Source organism: Plectropomus leopardus, chromosome 7, assembly GCF_008729295.1.
Source record: "Plectropomus leopardus isolate mb chromosome 7, YSFRI_Pleo_2.0, whole genome shotgun sequence".
NCBI lineage: Eukaryota > Metazoa > Chordata > Actinopteri > Perciformes > Serranidae > Plectropomus > Plectropomus leopardus.
Window position 1 is genome coordinate 35,877,014 of NC_056469.1, and position 13,237 is coordinate 35,890,250.

Here is a 13,237-nt window from a genome sequence, read left to right on the forward strand (position 1 = left end):
AAGTCTGAGTATTTTACTTATTTGTTTTTTATTATTGCTATTATTATTTCAGCATTTAATTATTTATTTGTTTATTTATTCACTTATTTCTTTTTTTTCCTTTCTGTTTATAGGTTTATCCTGCCTCTGGTGCTTCCTCACTTACAGTAGCGTTTCCTCAGTTCCTGATTTTAATGAGCACAAGATTTTTTGTTTTTTTGTATTTTTATTCACAAGCTCTGTGTGTGTGTGTGTGTGTGTGTGTGTTTTGGGTAAAGGAAGTTAAATGGTGCAGTAATCTAGCAGCAGAGATTTTGGTTTATCCTGAGAAAAAGCCTCATTCAGTCCTGAACACACGTCTGTCCTCAGTGTCAGCAGCCGCGGGGTTAAATCAATCATTTAACAGGTTCAAACATATTACGAGCCAGGCTCACTAACTAAATGACGAGTCACATACACGTTCAAACGCGCAGAGGATCCCAAAAAAAGAAGAAAAACGACGTGGTGCAATCGATCAGATGGTGAAAACAGCAGCAGGAATCACAGAGATGCTGCTTGTCTCTGCAGGTTTGATGCAGCGTTTCCCGCTCAAAGAGTCACGCACACACACACACACACACACACACACACACACACACACACACACACACACAAATCAATACACAACTTAACCCTTTGAAACCTGGATGGACATCAGGTTTTCTTGAACTTCATTCAGACGCCTTTCACAAGTAATTTAACCTTTGAAAGTTGAGCAAAAACATGGAAAAGGGAATCAGCACTTGACAAGAAATTGGTAATAAGGAAAAACAGCATGAAAATCATGAAATGTTAAAAAAAAAGAGAAAGACAAGAAAATTATTTTTAAAAATTGGGGAAAATTTTCAAAAAACTGTATATATGAGTGTTAGAATTATATATTCAAAATATGTAAGAAGATATGTTATATATACAGTTTTTATTTGAGCACTTTTTCAGGTAATTTTCTTGTGGATTTATTGTTTTGTTGCAAATTTTAGGTTCATTTCTTTTTAAGTTGCTTGTTGCTCATGTTTTTGAAAGAAATCATGCTGATTTGTTAGGTTTCAAAAGTTTAAGAACCACTTAATCTGGAAAATGAGTCTTTCTGAGCTTCAATTCAAACTACTACTGTCACACGATCCGGACTACATGCTCACACAGACATTTTCAATAGGACGAGATTTTTAAGGATATGTAAAAATGCATTCAATAAGCTATCATCGTGTGCCTATTTTCTCCTACGATATTTAGAGTATTTGGAGAGAGGCTGTTTCACTGCAGGAGAAGTTCATTCAGACAGTTTTCTATTAAAACATGACTCCCAAACCTGATTTTTTAAAAATAAAAAATAGTAGTTTTTAAAAAAAAGTTTTTTATGTTTGAAAGGAAAATAATTTTTTTTAAACATTTCGATAAAATTCCCAAAACAATTTCAAGGGAAAAAAGGCCCAAAAATGTTGAATAAAAATTAGCTAAAAATATGGAAAAAAAAAGTTTAAACAAACAAACAAAGAAGCAAGAAAATTACTTAAAAAGTGCTCAAAACAACCAAATTTCTGTCACAAGTAATTTTAAATATATAATTATGACGATAATAGACACTGTTTTGCGAACATTTTTGTCGGGGTATTTAAAAAAAACTGAAAAGTGATGTTAATCCCAGTTTCAAAGGGTTAAAGCTGTGTTACATCATCAGCTACAGAAAACACATTTCCTCGAGCGTGGGAGCTCTGCATCTGCACGTATCCATGTCACACATGGAGCACGGAGCCGGACCGCAGCGCTCACATTTAAAGGCCGCTTCAGCGAATAATGAGGTGAGCCTCCCGCTCGGCGGTTTAAACACACTCGCAGCTCGGAGAGTGTTTCTGCGTGTGCGCGTGTGTGTGTGCGTGTGCGTGCGTGTGTGTGTGTGTGTGTGTGTGTGCGCGTGTGTGTGTGTGTGCGTGCGTGTGCGTGTGCGTGTGTGTCTGCTGGAGTGTGTAGTAACAAAACGGGACTGACAGGATGGAGTCTGGGAGGAATGCGCTCTGAACGGGCCGCCATCTGTTTCCCTCATTCGGCTCCGCTCGTGTGTGCAGCACATCAACCTTTGAGCCTTTTTTTCTGCAAATAAAGCCAACAGGTAGCCGAGCACTGCGACTCCAGAAAACAAACTGTTGGAAAATCACTGTAACCTACAAAGTCTTATTCAATTTACACACAGGCTGTCAGTCCTAAACGTGATACATAACTGTGAAAAAGTTACAGCCAGAAAATTAATGTCATAATAAAAAAAGATGTTCAGTTTTGTGTTCATTAACTCTTCCAGTTTCTATAAAATAATAAAAGCCAGCATTTGAAGGAGAAAAAGGTGCCAGACATCTTTATTTTTATTCGATTTCTTCATTGCTTTCTCTTCCCAAATGTCCAACTGTCGATGAATAAAAGCTTAAAGCTTAAAATATGAGCTAAATGACCACCTGCTGTTCAAGTGCGTGTTTCCACGTCAGCGTGACTGAGCACCTGCACCTCCTCACTACGATCTGGATCCACTTCAACAACAGAAGCAGCACTTCTGTGCGCTTAAAATGACTTTGAATTACTTGCGAGACGTAACAGACGTGCTTCATCAGTGCTAACGGTCTGAAGGCAGCGCTGAAATGAACTTGTGAGGAGTCAGTCGTCACACATTTGCATGATTAAATTAACATGTACAAAGTGCAGTCACAGATCGTGAAATGTACTTTCCTCGGCTCATAATATACCGTCCATACTCGTTTACTAAAATCCAAATTAAAATCTTCATTGTTGACATTAGGTTACAGAAAACCTGGTGATGTTTCAGTTAAAACATCGTAGATATTAAATTATTTCACCTGACACACATGCAGGGCGAGGAAGAATACGTCCAAAAATACTTTACTAATGTTTTTTCACAAGATGACACCTAACCTAACAGCTACAATCTTGGGTTTTTAAAAGTTTTGAAAAGTTTAAGGTCAGTTGAATATCAGTAGTAGTAGTATCAGTATCATCATTATCATTATTGTTGTCATTATCATTATTATTATTATTTAATGTGTCTGATTAATCATAAAATTGATATAAAAATAAAATGTATTATGATTATTGTTATTATTTTCATTGTTTTTGTCATTATTTATTATGTTGAAGTAATCCAAACTAATTTGAGAAAGCTGCGCTCATGTGTGAGGTGCTGTTTCCTGTCGCTGCATGTTTCCAGTTCAAACGGACCAACTTTCTATCAGCTGAAACATCACGTTGTTATCTCACTTCCTTTACCCAAATCTGTGATTTCTTTGTCCCCTGCGAGATTTAAAAAGCAGCTGGTGGTGTTCTGCGGCTAACTCAAAAACGAAGAACCGCGGCAGTAAGCAGTGAGGCGCAGGAGCTCCTGGCCTCTGAGCAGAGATCAGCCGAGATATAACAGGCAGGCCGCATGATTGTTATGACGTGTGATGTCATTGTTATCGTTAACAAACAGCTGCTGACACGTATGTTACATGTCACACTGGAGGCCCACGCTGTTGTGTTAAACCTCTTTAGTTTCTGTGGTGCCGGCATGATGTCTAAAAACACATTTTGGAGCCACATGATGTAAAAATGCAAAGTTTGGATCAAAGAACAACTGATTTCATACTTAAATACACAACCTAAAATCTTTACACATTTAGAGAATTCATTAATACATTTAAAAATATGTAATTTAGAAAAATGTAATCCGAGACCTTTTCAGACTTTAAGGATCAGGGACCCTGTAAAGCTGTTGGCTAAAGCCTTGTTTCAGCTTTGACCTGTTTATTTGAGGCAGGTGAGCCAGCAGACGCTGACAGACGTGTAAAAACGCTCTGCTGAGGACACTTGACAGAAACAGAGAAGTGAAACTCTGACTTACTATGAAACGACTGTTAAATAAATGTTGAGTAATGGTGAGTGTGGCCAGATATGAAAATGAGAAGTGAGGATGTTGAAAGCCGACACTGAAGGACATTATTGGGTCCGTTATCAGCTCCGCTCATATCCTGTAGCTTCTGCAGAATTCAAATTTATCAAGATTATATTCAAAGTATTAAACTACACGATGATAACAAATGTGATGTCAATCAAAGTTAGATTTGTGAAGGACGAGCATGTAAGGAAAATAATGATTATATTATTATCACAGTCGGGGATATGTCAGTGATTAGCGGCAACGTCAATTTTCTATACATTATTATATTGTGTGCTGTATCAGTTACTCACTCATACTGCTGTGCACACAACATGCACTTCTCAAAATCAGGCTATTAAAAATATTATACATAAATATTATTTTCTACTTTCATTGACTTAATTTTTTAAACCAACATCAGCCCTAATCATAAATATCAAATATTCATTCATTTTCAGGAGTTTATCCCTTTAAATGCCAGGTTTCTGTCATGATGTCACTATGTTTTTGATGTTAGTCTCCTCCTCCTCAGTGTGTGAGTGTAGCTGCTGACAGTCTGGGATATGTCAGTGTGTGAGTGTAGCTGCTGACAGTCTGGGATATGTCAGTGTGTGAGTGTAGCTGCTGACAGTCTGGGATATGTCAGTGATCAGCAGCTACATTGACTGTGACAGGTCACCTAGTGGAAATAGCATGTATTTCCTCCATATGCCAAATATGGTCAAAATGACCTCATCAGGTGGAAAATAGTCAAAATGACAAATTCAGAGTCAAAAGCCCAGAATGACACCCAGAAATAATACAAGTCCTGTTTTTCTGCTCTGATGGCTGTGGGATCAAAAATGTCAGTTTGAATGGGTTTCAATGGAGCATTTTTGGACCTGAACAGTCTGAATGTAACTACCCAGAAATAATACAAGTCCTGTTTTTCTGCTCTGATGGCTGTGGGATCAAAAATGTCAGTTTGAATGGGTTTCAATGGAGCATTTTTGGACCTGAACAGTCTGAATGTAACTATTTAGTTTCCACAGTGTATTTTAGACTTATTGTAGGAGCTGAGCTGCAAATTCACTGATTACACTCAAATACACAATCTGGACTACATTTAGGACACATGCATCAACACACACACAGTTATCACAACAGGAAGAAGAAAAGAGACTAAACTGAGACAAACAGTCCCTGAAGGGTTAATAAGCAGTGTGGATTTCCTGATATTCCGGCTCTGGTGCGTCAAATGAAGCACTCCCTTTACCTGTGAAGCACCTGGCGTGTCACAGAGGGAGTTACCTGCTCCTCTCATGCTCCTAATCTGCATCCATTTATAAACGGAGACATGTTGGATTATGTGCTGGAGACATCCTGTGCCTGCAGGGAGGAGGGGGGGGAGTGATTACCTGTCAGGTAGATCATTTCCCTCGGCCTCGCCCTCTTTAGCTCCGGCTGAACTCGTTTCACGACGTTAAGGACACAAAGAGGAGGGAAACACCTCTGCTGACAGACTCCCCAGCAGATTAGCTGCATCATTACCTGACAAAAACTCTGTGAGGAGCCGGAGACGGAGAGTGAGTTTCCTGTCCCAGAGCTTCCCTGTTGGTGCTGTAATTAATGTGACTGAGCTGACGGTAACTCGGCACACAGAGACAGACGGCTGAGAGCCAGCCTTCATCGACAAACACAGCACCTCAGCTCTGAAGTCAAGACCAGCCTTCACAGTCAAGCTGGAGATCAACACGGTGCTGACTACAACACGGCACCATTTACAGCAACACCATCTAATTAAAATCCGGTTTGTAGCTTTTCTTTGTCTATCAAACAAAAGAAAACAATTTTGATATGTATCCAAAATGCATCCTCCTTCAAGGCTGAGAAAAAAAGAAGCCAACTCTGAAAAACCAAAAACTGGGGAGAGAGCGTCCGAAATCTGACATCGTCAGTGTGAGTTCACTTTTAGTGATTTTCCTGCCCGATTAGATTCAAAGAATGAATTAATTTCTAAATGTTGATTTCTGTCAACTCACATGTCAATTCAAATAGACAATTTTTATTAATTTTTTTGTGTGTATGTTTGCTCTCCACGTTGATGTGTTTATTGTTTACATATTCAATAACCAAAATATTCTGGGTCTGGAAAGATCAGTGAATGTGATCAGAAATGCTGGCGGGGAAAGTGTTAATGAAATGTGGATCATTTCTTCAATCATTACTAGTAATAATAATAATTATCAATATTAGTTGTAGTAGTATTATTATAGTTACAACAGCAATTATAATGAGATTAGTAATAGGAATGATAATAAATAATATTATTGTTATTATTATCAGTAATTATGATAAAATTCAAGTTGAAATAAAGTGAGAGAAAACTAACAAAACCTGTCAATAAGAAATCGATTATGTCCTTGAAAAAGACGTTCTTCTGTTTTTAATGCAGTTTTCTCAGCTGCTTGTTTAAAATGGTTTTTGGATGAAAATGCATAAATTCAGTTGTTGATAAAGAGGGATGGAAGAAGCTTGAATAAAATGATTTTGTGTGTATGTTTGCTCTCCACGTTGATGTGTTTATTGTTTACATATTCAATAACCAAAATATTCTGGGTCTGGAAAGATCAGTGAATGTGATCAGAAATGCTGGCGGGGAAAGTGTTAATGAAATGTGGATCATTTCTTCATATGTGACATTTTGCTGCTCTTCTCTCTGTACAGCAGCATATATACAGAAATAAGTATTTTAGGGTTTCAGTTGTTGGCTGGAAGGTCTAAGACGCTTTAAGGTGTCACGTTGGGTTTGTGGAAAGTTTTCTAAAATTTCATTGACTCGACATTTGAAAAAGTAAACGCTGTTATTGTCAGTAATCGTATGAACTGATGATGAATATGTATGAATATGATGAATATGTAGTTGCAGGCTCAGCGGTATAAACACAATTCAGCTCCAGAATATTACGATCCAACGCTTTGACATAAAGGGCAGGGCGGCATCTCACTCTCACTGTCTCATTTCCACAAAGGTCACACGTTCGATACCAATTAGGGGCCAAACATCCTGCTGAAGAGTCTTCACTGGATTAAAAGTTTCACTGAAAAACAATTTCATCACCAAACGCCTCAAACACCAACTGTAAGACTCCGACCACGACCAGGCACAGACGGTCACTGCGAATCAAAGACTCAAGCTCATCACCGTCCCAAACACTTTTCTGTTCACGATTACTCACGACGCATCCGACGAAAACATTTTCTGCCAAGATCTTATCTGTTTTCTTTCACCTTCATTTCCTGCAGAGGTTTTCAGTCTGACTGCAGTGAAACTCTGACATTACTGAACGTCAAAAACAAATGCCACCTCATGTTTAATCCGTTATATTTCCAACATGAGTGGCTGTGATAAACTCTGCAGCCTGTGTGCGTAAATGACAGATGTTTCTCAGCTGAAGAAGAGACATGAATGCAATTATAAAGACGTTGTTTCCTTATAATTGCTGTCTGTGTATCCACCAGCTAACTGTCCGTAAACACCCAATAATACTCACTTTACAACGGCATCAGACAGTGAAAAGCAGAGGATCTCACTTGTAAATAAATGGAACTGAAAATGTGCCTTCCTGCATCTCAAAATGTGAAAATCTGCTCCTTTTCGCTGTTGTATGTTACTGTAAATTGTAATATCTTTGTGTTTTGAAGCATCGGTAAGAGGTAACAACTCATTTGAAGATGTCTGGACTCATTAGGATAACGACGGCTACACGGTTTCCCACACAGTTATATTTTTGGATCTGGACTATTCATTAGGAAATATGCTGAACTACTGTTCTCTACGTTTTTCAATTTTTTTTTTAATGATGTACTATACTGATGATATGATATACTATAAAGTGGCACTGTCGTGATTTCTGAATGACATACTAAACTCTGGCTTTCTTTATTTATATTTTAACCTCTGGCAGTTTAAATCAGATCTAAACAAACTGCAGAAGATTATAAATTCTTTTCTGAAACTAAGCAGCGAGTTATTGGATGTAAATGGATAATAAGCTTACAAACCAGCAGCAGGGCCGACCACATGTGAATGAACCTTGACCTTAAAAAGGCACAAATACAAGTTATCTTTAAAAGTCAACTGAAAATCTTCAGACTCAATACAACGAGGCAAACTTCCCATTTAGAGGGGAAGAAGTTTCACCAGCAGGCAGGATCTCTTCCACCAGGAGCCAAACGACAGGTTACCTGTACTCTGAGGGACAGGTACAAGTATTCAGGGCCTGTGCTTCAAACAGTAATAGTACAAGTAATAACACACTGTGACAATACTGTTACAAGTAAAAGTCCTGCAAATGATAATCCTGAAAATGTTACTCATGTAAAATTACAGTATCAAAAGGTAAACGTGCCAGAATTTGTTTGTTTTTTAAACATGCGAGAGGCAGAAAATTATTATGAAAAAGGTGGAAAAAACAACTAAAAACCTTAAAATTATTTTTAACAAAACCCCAAAAACTCAAAATGATTTGGAAAAAGACACCTCCAAATGCTATAGTATTTTAAAAAATCACAATAATTGAAAATACAAATAAAAAACCAAAAGATCAGAAAAAAAGGAAAAAATAAGTAAATAAACAAAATGATTTATCTGATGATTTTTCTGTGACTTTTTGAAGTTATTTTTATATTCATATTTCCCTTAAAAACAATAAAATATTTGAAAGTTTCCTCTGTGACTTTTTGAAGTTATCGGCGGAGTTTGCAGTCAGCTGGCAGCAGTTAGCAGTTAGCTCGGGTGTTAGCCTCCTAAACTCCTCCGCTGCTGGTCGAGCCGGAGCTAACTGAACTTTGACGGCTGGTTTTTATCAGCACAAACATCAGTGAGCGTTTTATTTTAAAGTTTGCGGCTTTGATAAAGTCTGAGGAGGCGCTTTAGCTCAGCAGCTGCTAGCGGCTGTTAGCATGAATGGGAAAAGTGACAGACGGAGGCAGCGTTAGCTTTAGCGTTAGCTTTAGCGTTAGCTTCAACAGAGTTTAAAGTGAGTAAAAAACGGCTCACCCGACGGCTCCTCTGCTCTCCGGTGACTGACGGGGACCCGAGTGTCGGTTATATTCCAGATCCAGTCGGTGAAGCGGCTCGTCCTCCTCTCAGCCCGCAGACAGACACACAAACTCCCAAAATACAACAACAATATGGCAGCGAGCGCAGCCGCTTCACGGACCTCCCGGACTGTCGGAAATATCAGCACTGAGCCGCGCACTCTGTCCGCATCAGCGAACACCAGAGACCCTTTACTGCAGTAAAAGTACCAGTACTACACCGCACAAATACTAATAATACAAGTAAAGGTCCTGGATTGAAAAGGTTCGTTTAAGTAAAAGTAAGTATGCTTAAATATACTTAAAGTATTAGAAGAAAAATCTTTAAAATACAAACAGGACACAACGAAACCTTAAAATTGTTAGAAAAAAATGAGAAAAAAATACAATCCAAATTATAAATTAAAAAGAAACACCCCCCAAAAATTAAATTTATAAATGAATGAATGAATAATTCATTAATTAAAAAAATAATAAATGAAACACACCAAAACCCTCAAAATTCTAAAAAAAAAAAAAAAGTACACCTAAAAACTTTCAATTTAAAAAAACAAAATCAACAACAAAAATGTAAAATATAAAAAATAACGCTCACATAAATTAAAAAAAAAATGTAAAAATGCCAAAACTCAAACTTATGAATAAAAAAACATTAAAACAAACCTTAAATACAAGAAGACAAATGAAATAAAATTAAAATTAATGAGTAAATCAATTTTCAACTGTAGACTTTTTTTAATCAACAAAAATAGAATAAGCCATTCTGTCAGGTAGCAAATGTCATCAGCATGACTTATTCTATAAATGTAGTTAAAAAGTAGAGATCATTTTGTCAGGTGGGAAATGTCTCCAGAGTGACCTCGTAAATCTATACGTGTCGTTAAAAACAAAGCTCTGTCCGGTTCGGAGCATCTATCAGAGCGAGCTACTGACCGAGTTAATGTGCTTTAAGTTAAAACAACTCGTGTGAAGCTTTGCGGCGCATCACACAGTCTTCATCAGGAAACTCGTCCATCGCTTCCTGAATGTCCAACCGGAGAGTAATGTGATTACTGAGCTGAGGCTTCATCAGCTGATCGCTGCTCTGAGACGCTGAAGAGATCAGCAGTTACAGCGACACTAATCAGCTCTGAGACGCCAACACGGCCAATTTCACACGGAAACCATTTATTCTGACAGCCAAGGAATAAATCCTCATTAAAAAATCATTATGTCTACATTTAATTTAATTAAACTTCATTTTAAGTACTCAGTTTAATTTCATAATTTGATTTCATTGAAAATAATCTAAACAGTTAAATATTTAACATCCATCTAACTAACTATTTTATATATTATTTTATATGTATTTTCAAAATTTTCATCCAAACTAATTCATCGATTAGCCCTTTGAAACCTGAGAAAACTGGACAGATTTCCTCCAAAAACATGGAAAGAAGACAATGAGCAACAGCAGAAGAAATGACCCAAAAATGAGCACAAAATTTGTAAACAGTACTTGACAATTACCTGGATATTAGTAAAAACTAGTGAGTAGTAAATAAGTAAATAAAAATGGTAAAAGGTAGTGAGGTGTATTATGCTCTGTTTATATGGGTCTTATCTTGAGATCAGAGGTTAAGGGATGGTTAGGCCTTGGGGTCTGATGTCTGGAGTACGGACACCTGGCTTAAATTACATGGACTGTGGCCCCTTGGGGTTTGTGTGATTGAACACAATAGATGAAGGAATGTTTACTGATGAATGTGTAGATGCTTGTACCTGTATAAGACACATGCATGAGCTGTAAGATAGAGAGATTCACATTGGTCCCGAATCCTCTCCCAGGCAGACCATGGTGCCTGGGGGATGCTGAACTTTGTTGTAATAAATTGATTCTTATGCAACCAAGTCAGTGTCAGCGGAGGTTTCTTCATCGTCTGCACATCATTGCTACTTAAGAAACAACGACAGTAGTAAGAATATTAGCTTGGATGGATCATTAGATATTATCAAATAAAAGGAAAAACATGCAGAAAAGTATCTGATAACTCTCTTGATTATATATTTTAAATCATGTCACAGAAAAAAACCTTAAAAAATTATTAATATTTTAAAAAATGCTAAAAACATACCCCTTTGTTGTTTTCTTTTTTCTTCTTTTTTTCTTCTGTTTTTTTTCAGTAATTTCCATGCTTTTTTCCCTAATTTTTGTCACATTTATTAAGTTGCTTGTCGTGGTCTTTCCATGTTTTGTAAAGAATCGCAGTAATTTGCTCTGAGCTTTTTAACCTAGAGCCTCATGATTGTTTTTGCAGAGCGTTTTTGATTTTTCTGTGACTTTTTGTCAGAGTTTGTCAGATGAGAGCTGAAGGTTGTTGTTGTTCGTGCGGACAGCAAAGCATCGCTGCTGGAAGCTGAATGACTGCTCAGCTGCAGAGGAAGAAACAGGAGCTCACTGTTCTCTGCTTCAGTGAAGAGAAACTCACTCGCTCCAGATTTGGGCCTGCTGATCTGAGCTCAGAGGTCAGAGGTTAAATCTGGCCAGCAGCTAAAGCGTCCGTCAGAGCTCTGTGACGAAGGTCACACGAAGGTCAAATCATCTAAATGCAAATGATGTTCAGAGTGATCGGGGGGGCAAACAATACTTTGAACCAAACACAAATACAGGAGGAATACTTGTACAGCCTGTATATATATAAAATAATAAATAAAATAATACAATTAAAATATTATATAAGAAAATTAAACAAAATGAAAAGGTAGAAAAGCTGACATGTCCCCACCTAAAATGTGACGACAGCAGAGAAAATCCACATAGAGAGCTTTAGTCTCCAAAACAACAGCAACATTTATCCTTAAATTACAAAAATATCATTCATACTCAGTGTAAACACAATAAGGGTTACTTTAAATTGTTGTTAAATATCGGCAGAGAGGGAGAATATTCACCAAGTGATAAAAATTTCATAACTTCATACCACAGTAACTAAATAAAGATTTAAACCAACTAATCCGCTGCTGAAAATAGACCCACAGTCACATTTCCTCCTGTTTTTTTTTGTTTTGTTTTTGTTTGGTTTTTTTTTTACTGTAAGGTGTTTATTATTATTATTATTATTATTATTATTATTATTATTATTATTATTATTATTATTATTATTATTATTATTATTGTTATTATTAATAATAATTATTATTATTATTTATTTATTTATTTATTTTTAAGATTTACATATTTGAAGCGGAGCTGAGAGCTTTGTTTTGGTCTTTGTAGGATTTGCTGACCAGTCTTTTCCATCAAAGACCAGGTTCAGACGGAGTTTGTCTGTGATCTCCGTGTTTGTATCAGCGAGCTCTTCCACTCAGAGACCTCCTGCAGGACTCTGATCAGGATCCTCAGCAGGTCCATCTGATCCCCCTCTGTGCCTTAAAAACCCTGCTGCAGACACACAAGTCAGCACTTACAGATATTTCTGCACTCACACTACCTGCAGCTTTATTTAAAATAACACGCAGGAATCATGAAATGTGTTTATGAGGAAGACACAAAACACATAATGACACTGTACAAAACGTGACTCTGTGTGTGGATAGAAATGAACGTGCCCATGTTTTGGACATCCATCGCCATGGTTACTGGGATGTTATTGCCAGAGGAGAAGTCACAGAACATCAACGCGGTCGTCTTTTAATTGTGTTTTATCAAAATTTCAAAACTGTCGCTTAAGTTTTGCACAAATGTGTAATGAAACCAGCCTCTGAGGCCGTGAGTAGCTCACGAGCAGATTTGTAGACGTGTCAAAAAGTCATTAAAATATTTGTTTACTAAAGTTATAAATGTAACCTGTTGGTTCTCGTGATTGTGACCGGCGTACGAACATTTTCAGCCTCTGGTTTGATAGTTTAACATTTCCAATCTGCTCCGATGCTCGTTAGCAGAAACATCTTTTCATGAAATAAAACACAGAATATCATCAGACTTTTCTGTCTGACTGAGTTCTGATGTTTCTAAACGGTACTTTTTTTGGTTTTGGAGCAGCGTTACTCATCAACACCTCTGCAGCCTCTGACCTTTGACCTTCTCTGAATCTGGACTGTACGACCGTCGCTCTGTTTCCGTCTCAGGCTGTCAGGTCGGCACTGACTCTGCAGACCCATGATGCATCAGCGCAGCTGTCACTGGTTTGACTGACGGCGTCCGCTGTTGTTTGTTTCTGCGGTGGCTGAATTCTGCAGACT

The 13,237-nt window shown here is 37.5% G+C and overlaps 1 protein-coding gene across 1 annotated transcript in view; it reads right to left on the reverse strand.

Moving 5' to 3' along the window:
• Positions 1–9,132, reverse strand: part of plekhf2 (pleckstrin homology domain containing, family F (with FYVE domain) member 2) — a 29,884-nt gene extending 20,752 nt beyond the window's left edge. Inside the window, exon 1 of the mRNA XM_042489512.1 lies at positions 8,976–9,132. The gene's annotated coding sequence lies outside the window, so the exon portion shown is untranslated. The remainder of the gene's footprint in view (positions 1–8,975) is intronic.
• Positions 9,133–13,237: the final 4,105 nt, after the last annotated feature.